Raw genomic sequence first — 24,359 nt, forward strand, 5'->3', positions numbered from 1 at the left:
TTATTCTTATCGAATCGCTCACGCCTGTATAACAAATTCAGAAAGCAGATGTGAATAGGTGTGTTCCTCAGGTTGTGTGTTTGCCACACAAGCTTAATTTTTGCGAATATTGTGTTATTCTGTTTAATAATTTTCTGGTGGTAGAAAATCTGTTTTGTCATGCTTGACACTTTACTATTCGAGCAGAATTGCGTGTAATTTCTTATTTTCCACTGTCGCTCGTTGTGTCTGTGTTGTGTGTGTGTGTGTGTGCAACTGTGACCCCACTTAACCAGTAAGTACATTGTGTATGCCTTTTCGTGTGACTCGAGTGATAAATTTATGTGGTATTGCATGAAGTGTTGGTTTAAAAATAAGGGTTGTTGCACTTGCATAGCAGGTGGCTTCTTATTGTAATTTTCACCCGTAAAAAAAAACAGCGTATTATGCTGCGCGAGTAGAAGTGATTTTCCCAATTCGATTTGTGTACCCTTGTCCTGTGCTCTCTTTTCACTGGGACAACGCGACTGTGTATGTAGCATTATGCAATAATAATCTGATAGCAGAAATGAGTGCCTTTTTCCCCCGTTTATTAGCATGTGCCTCGTCTTTTTTTTTTTTTTTTTTGCAGTTATAGCTATTCAGGCGAAAGTACGTGTAATTTTTCATTGCTCTTTTCTTCTTTGACTGCTAAAGCAGAAGAAAATCACTTGGTAAAGCTGAATGGTGTTCTATCACGGAAAGTGGGTTTGTTTGTTTTTGTTTGTTTGTTTGTTAGATTTTGTTGGGTGCTCGATGAAGTAAGCAGTGCTTAATCTTGCAGTTATGGGTATTTGAGCAGTCTGAGCCTGGAGTAGAGATTCCAATAAAGCACCTCTCCTTGTGCATTCCTGAGCTGCTGTGTGCGCGCGTGTGTGCTTTTTTCCTGGTTTGTGACGTCATCATGGCATGTTGGGGCTTGTTTAGTAGTGTTACAATTTTACCCGCCGCTAGTATCTTGTTGTTATCTTTTGTTAACTGCGTAGCGATGTGTGGTGACTCTGCGATTATTCCTGAGGTCTTAAGCCTTTCTCATCGTTTAAGTGAATTTGTGTACCCTTGTCCTGCGGTTTCTTTACGCAGGGACAATGCGACTGTATGTAGCATTATGCAATAATTATCTGATAGCAGAAATGGGTGTCTTTGTCACAGTTTATTAGCGTGTGCGTCGTTATTTTATTTTATTTTATTTTTTCTCTTATAGCTATGCGAGCAAAAGTGCGTGTAATTTTTCGCTGCTCTTTTCTTATTTTCTCTACTTTTATGTAGAAGAAAGCCTCCTGCGTAAAAGGTGAATAGTGCTCTGTCAGTGGAAGTGGGGTTGTTTGTTTCATTTTGTTGGGTGTTCGATATCTTGATAAAGTAAGCAGTGCTTAATCTTGCAGTTATGGGTATTTGAGCAGAAATGTTGGTGTCTGAGCCAGGAGTAGAGATTCCAATAAAGCACCTCTCCTTGTGCATTCCTGAGCTGCTGTGTGTGCTTTTTTCCTGGTTTGTGACGTCATCATGGCATGTTGGGGCTTGTTTAGCAGTGTTACAATCTTACCCGCCGCTAGTATCTTGTTGTTATCTTGTGTTAGCTGCGTGGCGATGTGTGGTGACCTGAGGTCTTAAGCCTTTTCCCTCATCGCTTAAGTGAATTTGTGTACCCTTGTCCTGCGCTTTCTTCACTTAGGGGCAATGCAATTGAGTATTTAGCATTATGCAATAATTGTCTGATAGCAGTTGATGGTAGTTTGTTAGCATGTGTTTAATTTTTGAGGTCATAGCTATTTTGCTATTTGAGCAGAAATGCTGGTATCTGAGGGTTTAACGCTGAGGGTAGAAATTCCTGTGAGATGAATCTGCATTTCACTGCAATTTGTTTCTTTTAAGTAATATTATTGAAATTCCACAGCCACTGTGAACAAAAAGGGATGGTTGTGTGCCTGCTCATGAAAGCAACTTGCATATCGGAATGACATGTGATGAGAGCGAACTTTGCGCTCAGGTACGGCAATGGTGTAGGCGGACGGAGCATTACGTGAAGCCAAGGGCAAGCTGCGACCTTGAACATGCAGAGCAGGTTATTTTTAGGCTATGACGACTCGCCGCACCCGTGCATGTTGGGGCATGCAGCGAGGTCGCCGCTATATAAATGGGGAGGATGTGTAAAGAGGCAGCAGTCTTCGCGTCACTTCGGGAGTGTGCGGAGCTCGCTTCAAGAGTGAGTATTTTTCATCCACGCTCTGTGGCGCACGTTTTCTTAGTGTTTCTTCTTTTTTTCAGTGCCTAGATGCGTGTTCTGCTTTTTTGATCCTCATGATATCGGGGATGATGAGCCATTGGAAGGGAATTGACCATCTTCTCCAGACATTTCACCTGCCACATTGCATGCTCACGTCGAGCGATCGCATCCCTATGTGGACATTTCCTTCCTGCCTTTCTTTCAAACTGAGAGCGCATTTCGAGGTATCGTCAAAGCGTTTGTGCTATTGGCATCTGTTCACGATCAGGGAGTAGAGGACTTGCGACAATATTTAATAAACCACCTCCACGATATAATTGCTATTTTGCGAGCGCAAAGAATACCCTTTAGGTTTTGCATTTGTTCTGACGTTCTAATGATGAAAGAAAATCGAGGGGATGTAACCGCACACATAGCTCATTTTATGGCGCTTGCTCGCGAAGTCCACAGCGACGGAGCTATCGCAAATACTTTGATGGATGTGATTCAGGAGTCCACCGGGCGCATTGAAAATTACCAGCGCGAAGGTAGTGGGTTTGTATCCACTGACGTCCAAAAAGTTCAAATGTGTATTTCTGCTGTGAAAACTAAAAAATTCGGGTGCAATGGGGTACTTCCCACGAATCTGGCTAAACGCAGGAACGTGTTAACGAATATCCATTTACCAGCACGCAAGGAGGGCGAATGTTTTAAATACAATACGCTCGCTCTCCTGCACCCACAGGAAAGGAATTCGTGGAAAAAATGTGAAAATTATGCAGTAGATTACTGGTGGCCAAGCCACTTCCCCGTTTCATTTTCTGATCTGGACGAATTCGAAGACAAAAACAAGATATCCGTTTACGTGTACGAGTACGTCGATCAGGGAGTGCACGTGTCGCGACCCCCAAAACTCGAGTGTGAAAAGAAAATTCACTTATTGGCTATAGATGAACATTTTTTTGGAATCAAGTCCCTCGAACGATTACTGATGAGAGACAATAGGTGTTTCGTATGCGAACGTTGCACGCGCTCTTTTAACGAGGAAAAGAGCATGGCGAAACATCGTCGCCTGTGCGCGGACGTGAACGAAATCTTATTGGAATTTTGCGAACCTGGCAAAAATTTTGTAGAATTTAATAAAATACAGTACAAGCAGCAGTACAACTACGTCGTCGCGTTGGACACAGAGAGCGTACTCGCGCCCAGTGGTGTTGGCATGCAGCGTCACATCACCTCTAGCTTCTGTGCCGTGCTCGTGCGCACCCACGACTCGAAGGTGATGCGCGTCAGGACGCACCACGGTGAAGATTCCGCGAGGCAGTGCGTGAAGGCTTTGATGGAAATGCGGGACGAGGTGGTTGCCCTGAATGCCTGCCCCGCCACAATGGTGCTGAATGATGAGCAACGGGCCGAGCACAGAGCTGCCACCCATTGCGCATACTGTAAACGGGAGTTCACGCGAGATCTACCCCGTGTCCGTCATCACGACCATTCCAAGCGATGTACTGCCGGGGACACAAATTACATTGCGACGCTGTGCAGCCCCTGTAACGTGGCGTGCACGACGAGAGAAAAATTACCGATCATGGTGCACAATCTGGCCTACGATTTGGCCGGACTGCTGCGGGAATTTCACCTTCTCGGGTGGAAGCGAGCTCCCTTCATCGTTGCCAGTTCCATGGAAAAAATTCGATCGTTCGAAATTGGCACCTTCCTATTCAGAGATACCATGCAGTACCTAAATTCGTCGCTGGGAGAGCTCGTGGAAACCGTCAAATCCATGGGGGGCGCAGAGGCGTTCCAGTGCCTGAAGCAGGTATTTGGAAACGACTACAAAATTCTGCTTCGTAAAGGTGTATTCCCATACAGCCACGTTAATTCTTTTGCGGTGTACGACGAATTGGCTCTGCCGGCAAAATCTGCCTTCCGAAATGATCTCACTGGGGAGGATATAAGCGAGGAAGACTACCAGTATGCGCTGCAAGTATTTGAACATTTTGGATGCTCGAATCTGAGGGATTATAATGCACTGTACCTGAAAACGGATGCCCTATTACATGCTGATGTAATGCAGCACTTTCGACGACTGTGCTACGACGCGCGTGGATTAGAATTGCTTCGTTGTGTTTCTCTGGCATCCTATTCGTGGCAATGTGCTCTAAATTACACGCAGGCAAAATTGGAGTTAATCATCGACGAGGACATGTACAGAACCATCGAGTCGGGTGTTAGGGGCGGGCTCTGTCAGGCGAGCAGGCGTCATTTGCGGGCTAACAACCCTCTGTGTAGTGGCTATGATCCCGAAAAAGAGGAGGTGTACATATCATACATAGATTGCAACAATCTTTACGGATTCAGTATGGTAAAGCACCTCCCCGTCGGCGATTTCGAGTGGGTCGAGGATTTTAGCTCCGTGGATTTTATGCGTCACCCCACAGATTCGGAGGTGGGGTACGTGTATGTGTGCGACTTGGAGTATCCAAAATCTATCCACGCTCTAACGCGGTACTTCCCCCTGGCTCCCGAGAAGGCTGTGGTCCCGGAGGAATGGCTCTCGCCATTCCAGCGAGGTCTTCTCGAAGAATTAATGTATCAGCCAGCTAACAGCAAAAAGCTGTTGCTGACGTGCAAGGACAAGGTCGAGTACGTCGTTCATTACGCACTGCTCGCACTCTACTGTAGATTGGGCATGAGGGTGACAAAAATTCACCGAATTCTAAAATTTCGTCAGGCACCATTCCTGCGTCCCTACATTGAGGACAATGTTGCCAGGCGCGTTGCCTCAGGCACGACGTTTGAAAAAAATTTCTACAAAATCTCAAATAATGCGGTCTTTGGAAGAACGCTTTTAAATAAATTTAACATGAGGGATATTCGAGTAGCCTTCGATGAGGAGACGGCGAGTCGCCTCGGGAGTCGGGCAGAATGCGTGCGAATGGAAATTTTGTCCCCCGATTGTGTCATGTACGAAATGCGCAAAAGAAAAGTGCGATGTGATTTCCCCTTGCAGATTGGCTTCACGATTTTAGAACTGAGTAAATTAACGATGTACTCGTTCTACTACGAAACTCTGCTGAGCAAGCTCACTTGTCCGGTGATTACCTGCTACTTTGACACGGATTCTCTGATCCTCGGCCTATTCTGCAAGGATTACGAAGATCAGTTACGTGTGATCGCCGACGACCATTTAGACTTGTCTTCCTTCGATCGGGGTCATCCACTGTACAGCGAGAGGAATCGTGGTAGGCTTGGTGCATTCAAAAGTGAAACCGGTAGCATACCCATAGAGGAAGTAATATGCTTGAAAGCCAAAATGTACTCCATCAAACTAGCTGGGGGAAAACAAATTGCAAGAGCTAAAGGGGTCAAAAAGAACATTGTGCGCAAACACCTCCTCCATGATACGTACCACGATACCCTGTTCAAGCACACTAGCATATCGCACGAACAGGTGTCAATAGTGGGAAAGAAACAGTGCATGTACACCATCAGAAATGTGAAAAGAAGTCTGATGGCGTACGACGACAAACGATACCTCTACAATGACATCGACTCCTACCCATACGGAAGCTGCGAATATGGTAAGCTTGAGTGTATGACGGAGATAGCGTGATTTAACTGGGCATTCTTTCTCTCCTCAGATAATGCAGAGGATGAGAAGGAGTAGCGTCAGTTGGACCAGTGGAAGGATATGGTAGCTCGTTCTCTTCTCGCTCGTCTCATGCACGCTGGCGCTGGACACCTGCAACTGAAGACGCATGAAACTTGAGAAGGATAAGCACACCTACTCGCTTGAATGCCCTGGTGATATCTTCACTATCACAGATTGGTATGTGGTACCTATGCGGTCCAACATTAAGCTGGACAAGAACGCTACTGGATCGCTACGCACGTGCCTTCAACCACTGGACGTAAGCGTCCAGTGCGCGTGGAATGTGTCAACTCACGGAGGATGAAACTTTTCTTAGCCGCTGTCCCAGAGACACCTTCATGATTCGTCACTTCCGAGGAACCATGCCCAGCATCAAAGGAATCAATCTCTCCAAGACAGCCATGATGTACTCAATAAACGTTGCAATGTATTCCTTTTGTTTGTCTAAGATAGAGCTGTAGCGGGGTCACTGGGTTGGCCGATCAGCTGTCCTAGAAGGAGCCAATCAGCGCGAAGTGGATGGATCAATCAGCAATCAGTAGGTTTGGAGGGGCCAATCTGCGTGAAGTGGGCGGAGCCAAAAGGGGGCCTGTCAATCAAAGTGGGGTCATTTTGAACCAATCAGCGTGAAGGGGTGGAGCTAAACAAGGGGCCTGTAAATCGAAGTGGGGTCATCTCAAACCAATCAGCATGAATGGGCGAGCCAAAAAGGGGCCTGTCAATCAAAGTGGGGCCACTAACCAGAGGGATTAGAACTGGCTTGTGTTGGATTAGAAATTCCTAGAACTGGATTAGAAAAAGGATGTCCTTATAGCGGTCCCCCCTATACTACTAGCATGCACTCTATACAATGAAAGGAGGAAGTCATTGAAAAGGTTAGCCAGCTGTAAGACTCGAACGCACATATTCTATATTGACGTCGAGGGCTCCATTGGTCCAGGGCTCTACAAATTGAGCTAAGCTAACACAACTCCACAGCCCTTTCCAAGGTTGCGTCATTTGGAGGAACACACACATCCACTCACTCATTCCAATTTCACTCTTGCATGGTTTCTCACACGCGCACACATTCATACGAAGCGGAGACCCAAGCAGCATCTGTTGAACACGATGGAAATTGACGTATGAAACGGTGGTGAAATAAACGCATGAATGTGTGCGTAAGCGAGGAAACGTGTAAGAGTGAAAATAAAATGAGTGAGCGAGTGGGATGTGTTTGTCCCTTCAATTGACGCAACCTTGGAAGCCGTTGGGAGGTGTGTTAGCTTAGCACAATTGGTACAGCCCTCGACCGCTAACACAGAAGGTGTGGGTTCGAGTCCTACAGATGGCTAACCTTTTTGAGTGACTTTACGCTTTCATTGGTCCTAGGCAGTTGATATTTGATTTTTGTGTGTTGTGTTGTTGACTCTTCTGTGTTCCAAACTCAGAGCATCCATTTTCATCGCAATCTCTACAGACACAACTTCCGACAAGGTTTTGGCTCAGAGATCCTTCTATCGCGTTGAAAGTTTATTGCTGTGGTTTACGCTTTGCACTGGGTCACTTTACTGCTCACAACGTGTGTTATGTTTGTGAAAATTGGGAAATGATTCTTATTGGATGCGGAGCTTCCGGCAGAATTGCTCGAGGACTCAGAGTCAAGGTTGTCTTCTTCAGAAAGAATAAAGGCCCAGTTAGTATGTCCTACTCCCAAAATATCATACCCCCATATCGTACTCCCATATCGTACTCCCATATCGTACTCCCAAAGGTTCGCAGGAACAACATATCATGGACTACTGCTTGTCTATTGCACACAATATACAGGCTGTATCACGCAAAATGAGCCAAAGTTGTGAAACAGTGGCACATCGCACGTCAAAAAGAGTGACTGCATCGTGTTACCATGGGTGTGAGGATGCTCGAACCAATTCCGTTTTGTAATGAATTAAGTGAAATGCATTAGTAATTTTTTTTATCATAAGGACAAGGCCAAAGTGTGAATGAGAAAGTTGTGGAAAGAAGAGTCTCCGAAGATGCACAATGAGCAAATTAGAGAAAAAAGAAGGTGCTTCTTCACGAACTTTTGCGGACAATCTATCGAACCGAATTTTTGTTCAGAAAGCGGCTACGGTATCAGGTGACCGAGGGCACCAGATATTCCCATTGGGACAACTTCGTAGCTCTTGCAGTTAATTATTGGAAGTTAATTTGCACATAGCCTCAGGACCCTCTTAAGGAGCGCGCTTCAGCGTATACTATATTGCAACTGACTTCATCTCGAAAAAAGTGATATAACTATTTTTAAAATATATGTTCGCATTTAGCTGGAACATTCTGTATGCACAGAAAACATACGGTCTTTCAAAGTTTTCAAATACACATTGCCCTTAACGCTACAGTGCAGGTTGATCGTCAAAAGGGATGGCGCCGCTCAAGCATTGACAAGCATTAAAGTGACTGCTGCATCCGTAGCGGTTAGGGTCACTAAGTAAGGGTCAAAGTATCGCATTCCTTTTCCCTGCAGAAGCCGTCGTTCGCTGTCCGCAGTTGGACCGGTCGTGCCATGTGGTTTATCTTTCTAAGAACGCGTCGTCCATGTTGGGTCCCCTCTATCCAAAATATGTTTCCTTGGTTGCTAGCTGACTCGACTGGGCGCAGTTTCACTGCGGAGAAGGGGGAGATTTGCGTCGCATCGCTAGGCGACGCAGCCGGTCCGGACCCAAGATGGTGGTCTCGCCCACCGGCGTGGCTCAGTGTCGCTACTTTGCTCCCTATTTAGTGACTCTAGTCGCGGTCAATTCCGAAACTGTAGCGCTCTTTTACTCCTCGTTCATTACCGACGATAACCCTGAAAGCCTCACGCAAATTTCTGGAATAGTTCCTGTGCAGTTTTATGTGAAGCGTAGTAAGAGCAGACGGCAGTTTCTGAGAGTATTCCGGAATTCCCTTTCTCGAAATTGGAGAAAACATCACACTGCCAAAACCAATCAGTCTTTTGGGCGGACGAGTCTACACAGTAAACTTTTTGCTGTTTCTGCTGTAAATGGCTTGTCCCATGGCGCACACCTTTTTGGTGTTGCCTTTACACCCGAATGAAGGGGTGTTGTCTATAGCACACTTCAAATAGGTGTCTTCCTCATAAAACACTGGTATAATGGGTGTTTAACAACAAAAACACCGGTAAAAGAGCGTATTCTATTGAAAACACCTTTCGGGATGGAATTGTTTTGTGGCAATTACTGCATGACAAATGGTTAGCGTAATACAAGCCAGAGAAGACGCAGAAGACGCTTCTGAATAAGCAGAGATAAGACGAAAAATAATATCATGGGATATGGTGTAAAAGGCCCCAGACAAATCGAAGGATAATCCAACAGCGATCTGCCTTTTTTCTAAAGCACCATAAAGTAGATCGCTAAGGCTCTCCAAGAGCATTATTGTACCACGACCTTCAATGAAACCGAACTGGTTTTCGGAAAAAAGCTTAAAACGGGCATCAAAGTTATTCATTATCGAGAATATAAATTTTTCCATGATTAATGCAAGAACCGGGACAATAGACATTGGACGGTAATTCTTAACGTTATCACGCTTGCCTTTCTTAAATACAGGCCTAATCACCGCTCGCTTTAATAAAACATGTACGTGACCATTGGAAAAAATACCATTTAGAAATAGAAAGCAGGATATGTTTAATATGATGAATATTTCTTTTGATGTCAATCGAGCGAATGCCATCGCACCCAGGGCGTCTTGTATTACAGAGGCTGTTTACAGTAAACAACAGATCATCTACTTGCAACTCGGGAAACCCACAGGAATCCCTATTGGAAAATACTGGGAACTCATAACCAAAGGAAGTATAATAACCCGCTGCCTTGGGACACTAGTAAAATGATCGCTAAACTTATCGGCAAGATTGTCCACACTACCAAAGCTATTCAGCAAAAATTCATGTAGAATACGTTCCGCGTGCACACCCCGCAACTGGTTTACTAAACACGCTGATCGAATGAGAGCAGTTATCCTATTACGCATGACCTTGAATTTATTTATTAAGTCTTGATGGAAACCTTCGACACCTATGCGACAAAATTTCCTTTTGCTTAATTAGGGAAGAATATTATTATCAAGCCACGCATTTTCAACCTTGCGCTTGTGGAATCTTACTCGCCTTTTCGATATCTCATAGCATTTTCTAAACTTGCCAACTAAAATATCGTACATTTTTAAGTGCGTACAATCTTTGAAATCATGATTCCAATCAAGCAATGCTAGATGTCTGTCAGCTATATCATTATCAATAACTTAAGCAGTAACAAACTGGTGTACGGTAGCAGGATGTTTTAACAAATCCTGACAACACATAAATGCAAAGGAGAAAATGATCAGAAAGTTTTTCCTCAACAACGCCTCCCCAAACGGAAGTGTCACGACATCTCATATTAAAATGGCCTAAACAAGAAACAAGATGATCATCCAGAAGCTCAACCTTAATAGGTACTTGTATCAGTGAAGAAATACCAAAATACGCAAGAATATTCAAATAATCGCATGCAATACATTTTTCATGCTTCAAAACATCAATATTAATATCACCAATCATACATATGTCAGCGGAAGAAAAACTAGAAAGAAGCCGTCTTAACTCGCTGAAAAATAGTTATATTGCTCTGCGGTGGCCGGCATATGGTTAACAAACCAAATGAAGCATTGTCTGTAGTTATCTTTAAGGCCATGCACTCCATCCCTTTCCACATGGTTGACTTTATGCTTGCAAGAATACCATTTCTAACAAAAACAGCTATACCGCCCCCGCAACTGTTCTCCCGCGTGAACGAAAAACATGAGTAACAAGGAATCTGATAGAGATCTAATTCAGCAGCGGAAACGTTTATTTCCGTTATAACAAAAATGTCGACCCAATTTTTTCACTTTGCTATTTGTAACTTGCAATAACGCCCAATGCCTACCCATACTTCTGATATTAATGTGCAAAACACCAACAGAAGTTCCAGAAGTCTTAAAAACGTTTACCTTCTGTTGCAATTCATTGAAGCTAGACCATGCAGTACATAAATCCATACCGTTCAAACAATTTTAACAATATCACTCTGAGAGGTAATGCGCAATATGGAACCCTTTTCTTCCTTCTTCACAAAAATCTTTCCATTTTTTACCCATACAAACTTGTATGCACACTCTTTAGCGCGTTGTTTGGGCTTCCACAACAGTTCTCTGTAGAAGCGTGTTAGATTCTCATTGACAAAGAAGGGAAACGGCAGAACACCTTTTTAGAACAGCAAACGAACAACCTTCCTTTTCTACATCCACTTGTTTCTTATCGCCGAAGAGATAAATCCGATTCGTATTGGTGGTACTTGGCTGTGCAGTCTGGGGTTTTTGCTGGGTTTTCCTTAGACGCTTTCGGACATACGTCGGCACAGTTCCCTTAGAACTCGGCCCAGGACGCACATTCCCCCAGGGCGTCAGTCGTGACGTTGCCTTACCTACGTGAGGCCGACAACGGCAAGCCCTTTCACCATCACCACCACCACCACCACCACCACTGGAAGGCGGTGGGCAGCCTGCACATGTTCTGATTTAAATTCAGACATACCAAGTTTTTTAGCAATGTCTTCGACTATGTCATCTATGTTTTCATTCGCCTCTACAGGAACACCATGAATTTCTAGACTCAAATTTCGACTGTACTGTTCATTTTCATTTAGAGAAGTCTGCAGTTTCTGGATTACTTCAGATTGGTCTTTCACCTTATCTTCCAGATGGTTTACCTTCTTTGAGATGTCAGTTTTGGTTACTGTCGCATGAACTTCATCATAAACTGCAGAGAGGAAGGTAACTGAGCTTTTAAGCTCACTGATGGTGTCCCTGATAGGTAGTGGTGTTTCAGTTACGGGCTTCACTGATACGAGGTCCTCGACTTTCTCACTCAGTTAAGGAATTTGACTTACACTTGCTTTAACTGACAACAATTCAGCCATAATCTTATCAGTGCTACCTCTGAAATCGTTCATACTCTGATTAGCAGCCGCAGGTAGTTGAGCGCCTTGGCTAGTATGCCCTGAACGAGTCTCATCTGCCCGACAAGTACGACAGGCCCATTCCTGCCGCTTTAGAAAACTCATTCACCGAAAAGTATTGTCATTCACACCACAACATTGCGAATTTGAATAGTACCCATATTTGCAGTTTGCACAGCACAACATATGACCATCAACAGGCAAAGCCTTTCTGCAACTAATACAGTCACTCATGATGCAGTCGCCGGCGCCAATAACCACTACAAATTGATGACTACTGATTGTACGTGCTTACCTATTCAAACATCAGAAGCAGATATGAGTAACAGTGAAACAAGCCGCTGACTGCAGTGATCTGAGGGGTGTAGCGTCCTTTTGTAGGTTCTGTAGGCGCACAGTGCTGCCACCACAATCTTGATATCTGAGGAATCTGGGCAGAAGCAGTGCAGAAAGAAAGGTTGCAAGCCGGTCCCGCTCCGTTGACTGCATGACTCTAGGTGGTGTAGTTTTTTTATTATTATTCAATGATAGGTTTTCTGGGACACCGCGCATATTTTTTTTTTTTTTTTTCAAACGTAACAGAAAAAGAATGGTACTCTCTTTCCGTGTATCACCGGCACGAACTCCTTTCGCGAACGTGCCCTTTGCTGGGTGATTGAATACTAGCTCCCTGTGTGTATGCCGATGGAGCTAGTATTGAGGCATCCCGGTCTGTTTTCGCTGTAAACTTCCCCTAATGCAAAGGAATTCAAACACGCCCGTATATTCCTCCTAGCTTGTTGCGTGGCTGTATTAACGGAAGCTCCTGCTACTACAGATACCCTCCGACAAGGTGTGTATCCCTACATGCCTCATTTATGTAGCAGCTTCCTTCGCACCGCGTTGATAGCAGGGATCGCTACGGGAACTGAACCCGAACCGAAAACCGAAAAAAGCGTTATTTTCTGTCGAGCCCGAACCGAACCGAACCCCAACAGTTGTTTCGCTTCTCCTGAAAAGAACGGGAACTGAACCGAAAAAAATTGGTACGGCTACCGGTTCGGCAATCAGTTCACAGGTGAAATAATTGTACGACCGACCGACCCTTTTTCGTTCGTTTTTCTATATATTTTTTGTACGATACCAGATGCGAGTACAAGTTTGTGACTTTTTTTTGTCGGAGCAAAAGATGGAACTGACTAGTTCTGCCAAAAGGCATTTCGCTTTTTGTTTTTCGCAAAACACCACGACAGTACAATGCAGTAAAATATTATGTAGGTAATCAATTTGTTTATTCCTTGTCTTGTGTTTTCATCTGAAACTGTTATCTCACACTCTTACAATTGGGTAGTTTCATTTTAAATCGAACAAAGTGTGAAAGTCGTATTTTTTAATTCGCCCAGAAAAAATATATGTTAGAGGACAGCTCAAACGACGCAAATCGCGCCACGTGTGATGCTCGTGCGTGTAGTAGTCTCCGCGTAGGAGAGGGGGAAAGTCTGTGGCTGCTTGAGCACGCTTTCTTCTGGGCCGACTTTGACGGGATCTAGCACCGCTAATGTTATCTCTAGGAACTGGTGTTGTTTTGTGATTATAGGCTACACCATAGACATTGTCGACAGTCACCCACAGAACTCGGAGAGCCACAGATTTTCCGTGAAAAAATGCCAAACTTGGCGTAAACGTTCAAAAAGGCCAAATTTTGTTACCAATTTGCTTCATGACGGAACCTCTGAGAACATCGAGCCAAGTGCCATTCGATAGGACATTGAAAGAGCTTTCGTGCTGTATAGAGCTAATTTTTCTCATCCCAGTTATTTCTGTGTTATTAGCTTGAGAATCACACATAGTATGCGAAAATTGCCAATGTTGCATCTCAGTTTTCTCAAAAATGCCATCTTCAATTTCCTTGATGATTTTTGAAAAGGTGGCGTCATGTGTCTACTTGAGACGCCAAGTGAGACAATCTTTTATTTTTGCCTGAGAGACGCGCAGCGATTTTTTTTTGTCAGGCAGGGTGCACGAGGCTGCGGCCATGCGCGCCCCACCCACGAGCATGCGACTTCCAACCTCTTCTTTGCTACAGGTGTCCCGCTGACGGAGAAATCAATGACCACACTGCGTGAGCTTGTTGTAGTGTCCCCAGAGCATCACTTTACGTTTACCCAATGGCCTTCCAGTTCCGTCAGGCTCATTCAAACCGTGGGAGAGTACATGAGTTGCCTGTGCGCCCTTGACGAGGAGCCCCAGTTCGACGAACATACCGACAAAGCAGTGAGAAGAAACGAAGCGCTTCGTAGAGATCTTTATCCACTGGTAACATCTTAGCTTTTGTTTCAGGTTGCCACCAGTCCCCCAGGAAGTGTGAAAATCACATCCTTTTCATTGGTAAAAGAACGAAAAACGGAAGTTTCGAACAACGTAAAATGTGCCCATTGTGAGATCCCTGTAGGTGGTGGCTGTCACCATTAAATTAGCATCATCCGATAGCTTTACGCATGTCCTTTCACATGATATAAAGTGAATGGGTTCAAGCGCATGGATGTCAGAGTGACTACTGAAGACCACACCGAGGGTTTAAGGTACCTACGGCTACCGGAAACGAGGGATTTTAGTTGTGCGTTGTTCTGTCGGAAATTTTGATTCCTACGGTAACACTGACACATCTCGGTGAGGGCGAACGTGTTATACTTGAGAGCAGCAACTGTCATCACAGCGGTCTTACGGGTTTTGTACCACTCGCCGTAGTTTCGAAATAACGCTATGGAGCCTAAAACTAATTAAAGAGAGCATGCACACCTTCGGAACTATCACTTATTGCGCCCAAATTAAGAGGCGACTGCAACCACGCGACCACAAATTTGTATTCTCAGGTGTTGTAACCTTCTGTCCCCTGTGGCCGTAGTTCTGCCTTCTTAATATTAACTCGCACGACAGCCTCATAGCGTGCGTATGTGCATTGCCTCAAGCACATGTGCGGGAGAATAGTGATATGCGCACGTGCGTATACGCACACGTCGTGCGTGGGACTCCCATGAAAGTGCGTAATAGCAAGTTCAAGTCGCCCACGAAAGTATTGTCCTGCGTCTCCAAAGGAAAAAATAAACATACGTACCATAAGTGCAAAATAAGTACATAATGCAACATCTGGGCATTAAATTACAAAGCAAAGACTACGAAGCAAAACGCCCTCGTAAACATACGAAGAACGCCTTTTTGTGGAAAAATCGCTCCGCGGAAAGGTAGCCCTACGTCTCAATCAAAAAGAGAAAAGGTACATTACCAGCAGCGCAAAGTACCGGCATAATTCTGCCCCTGTGAAATAAATCGTGAAAAATATTCCGGCTTTTTAGAAATAATTAAGATCGTACGTGCAAAATTTTCGCGTACCACTCGTGGTTTTGCGATACTAGGCGGACAAAGAATGCGCTTGAACCCAGTCACTTTATATCATGTGAAAGGTCATGTCTAAAGCTATCGGATGATGCTAATCCAATGGTGGCAGCCACCACCTGCAGGGGTCTCGCAATGGGCACATTTTACGTTTTTCGAAACTTTCGGTTTTCATTCTTCTACCAATGAAAAGGATGTGCCTTTCACACTGCCTGAGGGACTGGCGGCAACCTGAAACAAAAGCTAAGATGTTACCAGTGGATAAAGATCTCTACGAAGCGCTTCGTTTCTTCTCACTGCTTTGCCGGTATGCTCGTCGGACTGGGGCTTCTCGTCAAGGGCGCACAGACAACTCATGTACTCTCCCACGGTTTGAATGAGCCTGACAGAACTGAGAGGCCATTGGGTAAACGTAAAGTGATGCTCCGGGGACACTACAACAAGCTCACGCAGTGTGGTCATTGATTTCTCCGTCAACGGGACACATGTAGCAAAGAAGAGGTTGACGGTCGCGTGCTCGTGGGTGGGGCGCGCAAGGCCGCAGCCTGCCTGACAAAAAAAAATCGCTGCGCGTCTCTCAGGCAAAAATAAAGATTGTCTCACTTGACGTCTAAAGTAGAGACATGACGCCGCCTTTTGAAAAATAATCAAGGAAATCGAATATGGCATTTTTGAGAAAATTGAGATGCAACATTGGCAATTTTCGCCTACCATGTGTGATTCTCAAGTTAATAACACAGAAACAACTGGGCTGAGGAAAATGAATTCTATACAGCAGGAAAGCTTTTTCAACTTCCTATGGAATGGCACTAAGCTCGATGTTCTCAGACGTTCCGTCATGAAGAAAATTGGTAACAAAGTTTGGCCTTTTTGAACGTTTACGCCAACTTTGGTATTTTTTAACAGAAAATCTCTAGCTCTCAGAGTTCTGTGGGTGGCTGTCGACAGTGTCTATGGTGCAGCCTATAATCACAAAAATTCTCCAGTTCCTAGACATAAAGTCAGCGGTGCTAGATCCCGTCAAAGTCGGTCCAGAAGAAAGCGCGCCCAAGCAGCCTCCGACTTTCCCCCTCTCCTACGCGGAAACTACTCCACGCACGAGCGTCGCACATGGCGCGATTTGCGTCGTTTGAACTGTCCTCTAACATATATTTTTTCTGGGCGAATTGAAAAATACGACTTTCACACGTTGTTCGATTTAAAATGAAACTACCCCTAAGTGAAAATTCAGACTCAAACGTACAGTAAAAAGAGGCGAGTTCTTGAACCATGGCATCATAATTGCCTGCGGCATTGTTCCTAACTACCGTTCGTCTTGGGTTAATTTTGGGAATGACCGCGCTTAATTCAGTATGAATGGAGCAGTGGTCACTCAAGCCGTCAATATGTGATGCTGGCCAAAGGTACTAGGCGATGTGGTGAGTATCAGATCAAGGACACTAGCGGTTGTGGCAGTGACAAGTGTAGGTTTAACAATAATCTGTCGAAGATTGAGTGTTAAACAGAGATCAACAAAAGCAGCTTCTTCGGATGAATAGCAAACCGGGTTGTACATATCACTCCAGTCTATACAAGAAAGGTTAAAACCACCAAAAACATGGAAAGAATATGATGAAAAGCGCCGCACCAGACAACTTAATAAATCATGAAACTGTGGTACAAAAGATTGGTAGTCTGGTGGGTGATAACAAACACCAAATAACACCTTATCATGAGAGTTATCAAGAGACACCAAACAGTTTCAATATCACTATGCACTTCAATCAGTGTAGAGCGAAAATAATTCTTTATGGCAATAAGGACACCGCCTCCGCGGCGGGCTACCCTATCGCGACGATATATCTTGAAACCAGGAATCAGTTCACCGTCTTTCACACTGGCTGCTAACCAAGTTTCAGTTACAATCACAATATCACCTGATGTAGTGTTTATGAGCCCGAGCAAGTCATATTGTTTGGGAATAATACTGCGGATGTTAGAAAATAATAACGAAATTCAGCTTGGAGGAGACCTGACTGAAGGCGAGCACTTGCCTGCGGGCATAACATTAACAGAACGTTGAAAAATGTTAGGCTTGTTTAGCTATATGGGACCAGACGGAGAGGCACTATTCTGTATTCGAAAGCAAACACTGCTATGGAAAAAAAAATTGTCCCTGGCTGCCGTTGAGCAAACAAGCAGCTTACGTTCAAAAACGTCCTACATTATATTTCATACTCCTCAGAGTCACATAGACACGAGCAACCATCACCTCTTCTTCGTGACCTGACATAGCGGAATCACTTTCAGTTCACTCGTGGTAAGATTTCTTCTGGTCTGTACGTCTTCCGTAACTTAGTTCCGATTAACATCTTCATTGCAGTATACTACGCTCTAGTATATTATTGCATCTGGTATACCTTTGAACTTTATGGTCTGACGTACCTACCATTATTAATCCACTGCTAATAGTGCAAAAACGGGCGCTCAGAGTAATATTGTCCCATGGTCCTCAAGACTCCATCTTTTATGCATTTCGCTCGTTAAACATCCTAGATATCTATACCCTCATTAATTACAAGATTGTCGTTTTGATGCGCTTGCTTTATCGCAGTCCCACCAATCCACTTTCACTTTGCCGACATAGCACAAACTACTCCCTCAGGAGTTTGCCTGCAATCGCTGCTCTAACACCAATAACAAACTATGGTCTCCACTCTCTTATTTACTTTGGTTCAAATAATTGGAGTAGATTGCCACTCGATGTTAAAACTATTACTTGCTCTCGCAAATTTAAACTAAGAGCAAAGCAATATATTTTCAGCAATTAGTGACATGAATACATCGAACATCCAAGCGAGTCCTGGTTCTTACTTATTCCCGTTTGCGTGTGCCTTCCCTCTTTTCTCTTGGGTTTTTTTTTAAGGATTGTGGAAACCTACGTTCCCACAACCTCGGGGCGTCAGCCCGTCCGTTCCGCGCACGAAGGAACAAGCAGCACAACCAGAAATTCAAGCGAACATACCAGGTTTATTCAGGGAAAAGCAAGCCAACAGTCCAGCCAACAATCACGCAACAAACCCCCGTTTTCCCTCCTGCACTGCATTTTATCCCCTATCCCGAGCGGAAAACGCCCCCTAAACACAACCGGTTCCCACCGGTGCTGCCATCCAGGCTTCCGCTGCAGAACCACGCCACAATTCCCCCATCCTTAAAAGTCCATCAGGTCGTCGGAAGCGTCGAGGATAGCGTCGTCTGAAGCTAGGGGCACAACTTTCTGTCCGACGGAGGCGAACGCAGGACTGGGTTGACTGCTCTTCAAGGTTCCGGACTCGGTGAGGAGGTCCGGCCTCAGTTGTCTGAGCGTCGCCAGGGCTGCACCTATGTCTGTGGCAGTACGCGCCACTTCGGTGCGAGCTGTGTGGAGGGAGCCTCGGCGGTGCGTGTTTCTGTGAACTTCCGGAACCAGGCAAAGCGGACATAATCGCCGCCCCTCTTCCTGCGTTAAAGGTTGTAGGGGTCCGACGGGTGGCGCTCCGACAGCGTGAGCCGTTTGAACGGGGTTGGTGTCTTGGAGAGGTGCTCGCCTCTGAGTGGTCGAGGCTGGTTTTGCCAGCGGGATCGTGAAGCCCAGGAGATGGGTTGGCCATTTGCCACCACCGTCCAGGTGGCGACAGAGTGCTGTTGAGAGTGAGGAGCCCGCGAAGGCGGTCCTGAGGACGGGGAGCGCGAACCGAGCCTTCGCGAGGACGGAAGCGAAAGGCCGGGTGGCCAGGGGAAGCGTCCGAAGGTCTCCCTTGTCCGACGCCTCGATGCTGACTGCAGGAGACGTTGCATCTGCGAAGGAGAAAAGGGAAACGGTAAGAAGGTAGCTTCAAACCATGGGCGCCTGACAAGGCGCTCCCCTAGAATAGACAGTGGAAAACTGTGGAACAGAAATCACACTAATAAAGCACTATATCACAAGCACTATGCTTAGCGATGGAGATAGTGGCAGCTACGTGCGCCGCCTGCGGGGACGCAAGTCGTAGCGACTAGACGCAGGTCCGGTAACGGGATCCAGGTCCAGGTCCTGGAGGGAGGCAGGTTGCAAATCGGGCTCCTCTCCGTCAGGGCCTCGGAGGTGGTATGACTTCAGGTCCGAAACGTGAACTGGCCCAGTCTCTTCGCCGGTGTCGCAGCGACGAAGCCTGTAAGTGAGGCCGGAGGAGCACGCACTCCCCTCGAACGGGCCATCCCACCTATCTGCGAGTGAAGCTGCAAAGCCTCGTGACGCATCACTTAGCGGGTAAGTCCGTCGAAGGACGAGGTCACCGACGCTGTAGATGAGGTTCCGACGTCCACTGTTGTACTGGCGAGCCTGGTCCAACCTTGCGACGCCGAGGTTATCACGAGCCGTCCGAGCTGCATCGTCCAGTCGACTCCGGAGGTCCTCAGCAAACCTTGAATAAGGAGGCCGGGTAGCACCATCCCGGAGGCCCAGAGCATTCTCCACTGGAAAAGGGGCCTCTCGTCCCAAGTTCAGGAACGCCGGGGTGAAGCCTGTAGACCTGTTGACCGTCGTCCGTGTAGCGAACGCTACCTCAGCCTCCCAATCATGGTGGTGCTGTCTAGTAAAAGCAACCAGCATCATTTTCAGGTTCCGATTAACACGTTCGGTAATGTTAGCCTGAGGGTGATACGGGGAAGTCTTTTTGTGCTGAATGCCTAAGACATCCACGCACAGGCGACTATGTTTCGCCATGTTCTTTTCTTCGTTAAAAGAGCGCGTGCAACGCTTATTTTTTCTAATCAGTAACCGCTCGAGAGACCTGATTCTAAAAAATGCTGGTCTATAGCCAATAAGTGAATTTTCTTTCCATACTCGAGTTTTGGGGAATGCGACAGGTGCACTTCCTGAACGATGTTCAACCTTCTCGTTTTACGTCGCAGATTCTTCGGTTGTTCCTCTCCCATAAATTCAGTTACTCGTCCTCCATAGGTGGCACTTACGTCCTCCTTGTATCGTCTCACTACGTGTTGACCGAACCATGAAAGTTAGCTGTCCCCCTACTAATGCTTCATATTATTCGGAATTCTTTTCCCCTCTTAGCGGCAGAGACTGGAGTGGCCTTCCCGAAGCCCCCGTTCTCATCCGTGGTCCCATCGTTTTTCGCACGAACTCATGCATACTGAGGTTGCAGTGACGGAACAATATTATCTCACTTGACAGGCGCTCAAGAGGGGATTGCACGTATGGCTGCTCCTCGTTGTGCTGGCATCATTAAATTGTTTGCTTCGAGTAGCTTGCCATATTCATATTCATATAGCAAAGCACCAACACTGCCACACTTCACTGAGTACTATTAGCGCACCGCTTGCTTTTAACTGTTCTGTATCTCCACATGTTTCTTCACATAACTAGTCAATCAATCAGCTGTTGTATTTCCGGTGTTTTTTTTTATTTGTATCCTCAATACAATGCATACTGCTGTGTTTTTGAGAACGAGAATGCGTAAGACTAGAGGATCCTCTCACCACTAGTGTAATGCAGTTCCTACACAGAACGTCTGGGAATCTGATTGATCCTGACAGCAGAGCAGATACTTTATCTGAGACAGTGCAGTCCATGCTGGAATACATATACACTCGTGTGACTGCCACCTGCCTCAGACACATTGCGTGACCTGACTTGCACTGGAAGTCTCGCTGGATGCGGGACAACCACGTTGCCACGGCTTTTGCCATCTTACAGTGATCTGCAGGCTTCACTCTCTCAACCCTTGCACCCTGGGCACTTTCTCAATCACCGTGAGCACCATCCTCTCCGTTTCCATGTGGTACCCCCAAACAAAGAGGAAACGAAATAAGGCACTAATAGTAATGCTCACAATTACAACTAGGATATTGACAACCAAATCAAGGCCATCGATGTAAGGCTTAATCAGCCAAAACAAAAAGAAGTGCATGCAAGTTTTGCTGATGTTCTGGTTGATGAAGTGCGTCTGTGCAAACCAGAACATGCAAATTTTATCTTAATCAAGTTATTGCAAGTTGAAGTTTCTGGAGCAGTAGGCCACATTAATATATAGGACCCATTTGTGGCACATCATTGCAGTTAAGCTCTGATAAACGTAAAGACCAAATCTTTGTCAAATTCTACTTGCATTCCAAGTTTTATGGCAAAGAGCAATGAACGCAATGCGTGCCGCTATCAGCGGTATGAGTATGAACGGTATGAGAATGGTACAGGCATAAGACAGTTGGACTAAATTCTATGTGCATACGTGAAATCAAATCAGCACTATGAGAAGGAGAATAATTAATACGAAAACGGTCACACCAGACTTCGCCTGTATGAGCATTGCCACTGGCGTCCCATGTGAGCGGAAAACTATGGCGCTGCCTTACATGGGGACAAGGACAACCTGTCAGCTAAAATTTTATAATATTTGTAATACAAACTTGTGACGAAAGGAAAGTTAGGTAGCAAGCGAGCTGGTGGTGACGATCCATGACTTGAAAACTCGAGACGAGGTAGGAACGATAACAGACAAACACAAACACGGTCTCACGGTCTTGAGACCGTGTTTGTGTTTGTCTGTTATCGCCCCTACCTCGTCTCAGGTTTTCAAGTCATGGACAAACTTGTGGCATGCAATAAAGAAAGCAAAAAGCAGTGACCATGCAGAACATAAGGGTCATTCCAGGCGAAATGATCCAATGTGCGCGCGACCCCCGCAGTTTTGGTTCAAAAATTACCAAGCATTCCTTACCACAGGAAAAGGCACGGCTCCGAGATTTACTCCAAAATATTCGCCCGCTCAAGATTTATGCGGGGTAAGAATGACGTAAACCATACCGGGAAGTATGTAGACTAGTGGGCAGAATATTGCAGCTGGACAGGTGTTTGTGGTGCAGAACGAAAGAGCAGGGTTCAAATAATGTGCCAAGGTTGAAATATTCCCGCTCGTTGCGCATTTGACCAGTCAATCGAACCCCGTTCGCCGGGCTATTTCGTCCCACTTTCGGCCTCGCTAAGGGCACTTTCCAGATGAGTGAGAAATCCAAGAAAAATTGTTTTTTGTGCTCCCACAGGCCTCCGCCCCTGGTGGTAACCAGGGAGGGAGGCCTGTAGCAGCACTAGGGCCATCGGATGATGGCAGCTCAGTTTGGACGTGAGCGCGCTGAGCGCGAATAAACAAGTTGTTCTCCACCAGTCACGAGGTACCGCTGTCAGTCCTTTCCTACGCCCCATTCCTCGTTGTCATTGCAGTATGCCAGCTTAACCGTACTCGGCTTTCAAAAAGTGCTGACACATTACACGACTGTACACACTAAAGTTATTTTTTAAACCGAAATGCAGTTGTAGATTGTCCGCCCTGCTAAGCTTAACGTCCGTTAAAATATGACTTTCATCGCTGACTTCGACTCACACTGAAAAGTCTTGAAGATGAGAGGTTAATCAGTGATATCGAGTGTTTAAAACAAACGCAAAGCAGTCGAACATTTGCTTTCGTTTCGAGATCGTGAATTTCAAGATGGGGAATTTCGCATGGTGGAATACCGAATCCCAACCTTTTGGTAAAGTTAATTGGTGATCCACGTAAAACTGTTGGGATACATTGCATCAGATACATTGGTCCATCAGTTTACAATGACTATGACTGCCTGTTGGAGTTGTTGCATTTACCACGCTTGCATGTTAGTAGATTCAAGCGTAAAATTTGGTTTTTGCACAAACGGATTCACGCATTGCGTAACTGTTTCGAGTTAAGGCGGACTCATGGGGTCTAGTTAACTTCTGCTTCCGGAGAGAATTGGCTGCACAGTGGCAGAATTGCTTTCTTGGCTTTGTTTTCCGCCCACAATTTAAGGAAGTAATGCAATCGACGCCGGTGTGCAGAACATGGTAGCCAACGACGAAGCTCCAATTTTGATTCGGAAGTATCCGAAAAACTGCAGTAAACTTGTCGAACTTGTTCATTGTAATCAATGCCCCGACTATTACCGCAGGGAATGCCATTATTTTGGCCCAAATATCACGGGCGGGCGTGCAGAGAGAAGCTATTTTGTTGCATCTCCCATAGGCTCCCATGTATTGAAAATATGACAAACTTTACTTCTGAAAAAATCAGTGGATCGCGTCGGGCCTTGAAAAATACGCCATGCCCTAGATAAACTGGAAAGACGGCAATACGCTTGCACCTGTTTGGTGTAGAAATATAGCGAGGCTTACGAGAAGCCTACGAACAAAAATTTCCCACACACTTCTTAAGAACCGAGTCCGCCTTAACGTTCTCTTTCGGAACACGTGTTCCTCTACGATCTCTCCTTAGGTGCTTCCTTTTTGATTCCAGATTTTGGAAGTAGTTCTCTCCTTTGCCACATATGATGATTCTTACATGAAAATGTTTCGCATGTTTTTTTTTAAATCCCACGCGATTCTCAACGCGTGTATAACTTACGAATTACTTTTACAGCGGCAGCTCTTGAGCTCATTCGCGAATAAGGGTTATTGGAAACACACACTAATGATACGACAAAAGACATCCTGCAATGAGTCATACACCAATGAACAACTGTATATCCAAACAGAAGAACATGTGGGGTAGCACGCGAACGTGCTCGACTTGAGATATCTGACCTACAACGCAAGGCGTAATCTGCTGCAGATCCCCCTTCTCTAAGGGGCTCAGCTTTATAGAAGGGGTGCGTATCACGGGGTCACCTGGCTGCGTGTAGTCAAGTACGCTTCCCGAGGTTCCGTGTGGATTTGCCCTTTAAACACCCCTTCTATAGATGTATTCGCGAACTCAGGACAACACGCGCATTGGTGTTGTGTTTTTTTTTTCCCTCTCTCTCTCTCTCTCTCTCTCTCTTCTTTTTTTTTTTTTTTTTTGCAGTGGCAGCTATTAAGGGGAAGTTCTCTGGAAATTGCTGTGGCTGTACATAGCTGTACCACGAAACCCGCCTTTCCTTTCTTTTTTTCTTAATAAACATACCCCCCCCCCCCCCCGCCGCTTCTTATATCTTCTTCTTCTCTGTCTCCTTCTGTCGTCGTCTTCTGTCTGTTGACTGTCGGGTTCGTTGATGCAAAACAGTTTAAGGGTATCTGAAG

General features: G+C 45.5%; 1 protein-coding gene across 1 annotated transcript in view; it reads right to left on the minus strand.

Annotated features, from left to right (window-relative positions):
- LOC135373625 (baculoviral IAP repeat-containing protein 2-like) overlaps positions 1 to 12,333 on the minus strand; it is a 33,243-nt gene extending 20,910 nt beyond the window's left edge. The window contains exon 1 of the mRNA XM_064606715.1: positions 12,204 to 12,333. The gene's annotated coding sequence lies outside the window, so the exon portion shown is untranslated. The remainder of the gene's footprint in view (positions 1 to 12,203) is intronic.
- Positions 12,334 to 24,359: the final 12,026 nt, after the last annotated feature.

The sequence above is a fragment of the Ornithodoros turicata genome, unplaced genomic scaffold (genome assembly GCF_037126465.1).
Source record: "Ornithodoros turicata isolate Travis unplaced genomic scaffold, ASM3712646v1 Chromosome28, whole genome shotgun sequence".
Lineage (NCBI taxonomy): Eukaryota > Metazoa > Arthropoda > Arachnida > Ixodida > Argasidae > Ornithodoros > Ornithodoros turicata.